We start from the raw sequence: 2,500 nt of genomic DNA, 5'->3' as shown, positions 1-2,500 counted from the left end.
ATCTCCATCATCATCATCATATACACAGGCTATAAAAACTAAAGTGCGTACATAAATGTCTGAATATTTAAAGGAGCGGTGAGTACAAATCGCCGGAGAGAAGGGAACACTAAAGCCAGAAGTGGTAGAGAGAAAGAGAGAGTTACAATGCAGAAAGGTACGATAAACACAAATTGGAAAGACCAGAGGAAAGGGAATGCTATGGCAAGAAATGGTAAAATTCTATTGATATAATTATAATACAGGGCGTCTCCCGCTAGACGCACCATGGAGAAAATACATATTATGGGCATGAACTAAAATGAACTGAAGTGCGTATTTGTTGAACGTATCTTACAGTGCGAAGCGCAGTCAATTAATTTCCACTTTACTGGAACTGTTCGAAATGGAGGCCCTCTTGCATGTTGCACACCCAGAGTCGCAGCTTCCGCTCACGGAACACGGCGTGTAAAACAGCAGAGTTGATGCTAGCGCAAGCTTTCTTCATTCTTCCTCTGAGTTCATTGACTGTTGTTATTTGTGGTTGGCCTTCGTAGACAAGAGCCCTGACATGACTCCACATGTGGAAATCTAAGTTAAGTCAGGACTTCTTGGAGGCCATTCAATGGGTTCGCTAAGACCTATCCATTTTCCCGGGAACTGTGCATCCAGATACCTTCTTGCTTTGACTGAAAAATGTGGGGGAGCTCCATCTTGCTGAAAGTAAGCAGGAAAGTCACCATCTGGTGTTACAAGAGATGGAAAGGCTTCTTCATCCAGCACTAGAACAAAAATGTCCCCCGTTACGGTACTGTTGGAAAAAAAGGGTCCAACCAACTGGTCTGTCCACAAACCACATCAGACAATTACAGCGGGTGCCGCATTCAACGAGGTCACATTCAACGAGAAGTCGACTCCAACGAGGAAATCTTTAATCCCCGATTTTTTCCCTCTATATCACTTTGTAAATATACGTCAGCTCCAACGAGGTTGCCGTTGCAGTGACCATTTGCCGGGTCCAGATTGTACAAGGGCATTATCACAAAATGTTTTTTTTTAAGTCGTAGGGCATGTGGGGGCTTTCCAGATGGACTTAATGAATTGATTAACTCAATTGGATACTGGTGTTCATTTTCCTCAACAGAATGGTAGATCAGATAAACCCTCTCGTCTCCAGGAAGCATCTCCAAATAACATCTCATTCAGCTGATCAACACCAAGGTTTGTTGGACAAATTATGATAGCCCGCGAGGACAACCAAACTGGTTCGGTGTATTTGTCATCCAGTTCATCAGATACAAAGTCCATAAGCTCTTGTTTTGACTTACCCAGCAAGTCTTGTGGCTACTGGATTGCAAATTCTCCTAACCCATTACTTATTTCCTTTTTCTTCCGTCTCCAATTGATAGGAGATAATCAGAGAAGTCCGAAGATTTGCCGGTCTGGAGGACTCTCAACTCTCATGTTCTGAATCAGCTACAATACAGTTACATGTTGCCTCAAATAGGAAGACTTTAGAGCAGCATCAACAGTTTGAGAGACTTTGGGTTGAAGATACGATAAGATAAGATACGATAGTACTTTATTATCCCAGAGGGAAATTTTCCTTGGCTGTACAGGACCGTAAAAACACATGCAGGTATACATAATAAATTTAAATTATATATATTACTCTCATTAAAATTCAATATGAAAGGAGAAGTAAAGCTGACAAAATGTACATTTAGTTTACATCAAATGCATCATTCAACCACATGCAGGAATTTAAATACTAGACCATTGGAGTTATATACAGATACATACTCTAAGAGCAGCACACATCTATGCTCAAGCGTAAAAATTTATCCAAAATACGGAGATCTGTAAAAGCCTCGTCGCCACTGAGCAGAAATCGATTCTGCATAAACTGTTTACATCCACTGGATGCAAGAGCAAGGGCATTATTGTGTACACATTCTACTGATAGGCAAAGATGGCTGTCCCCTCTGGTTGATGTAAAAACATTTCAATTAAGCAACTCTGGAGGGGGTGGTGGGGGTGTGGCTGGAGGAGGTGGTGGGGGCGTGGGGATTTTCACTTTTCCGTTGGCGCAACACATGCTTGATCTTTCTCCTTCCAACGTAATGCTTCACAAAAACAACAAACGACATTGAAGTCGCCACATGAATGTGGGTGCAAGTGGGGATGCACTTCATTTTCGTCAAACAAAGCTGTGCTTGCAACACGACGGGTAGGCCCTATCAGTCTGTCCCCGTGGTTTTATGTACCCCGCATAATTTAGCAAAATTTGATCATTATTTGCATAATTTCTGATTATTTTCCTTTATCATTCTTTGTTTAAATTATCAGAATCGCTTATTTTCACATTTTTGTGCTCAGTTTGCATAATTTTAGAATTTTCCTTGCATAAAACGGCGGGGGCTGATCAGTCTTCGTCTGCATACAGGCCGTTGCTCTTGATAGCTGATTTTCTCGATAATGGAAGTTATAATATTATTTTTACAGTATCCACTGAAAAAGG

The sequence above is a fragment of the Aplysia californica genome, unplaced genomic scaffold (genome assembly GCF_000002075.1).
Source record: "Aplysia californica isolate F4 #8 unplaced genomic scaffold, AplCal3.0 scaffold01421, whole genome shotgun sequence".
NCBI classification, from domain to species: Eukaryota; Metazoa; Mollusca; class Gastropoda; order Aplysiida; family Aplysiidae; genus Aplysia; species Aplysia californica.
The sequence above is the reverse complement of the archived record's forward strand: the minus strand, read 5'-3'. Positions refer to the sequence as shown.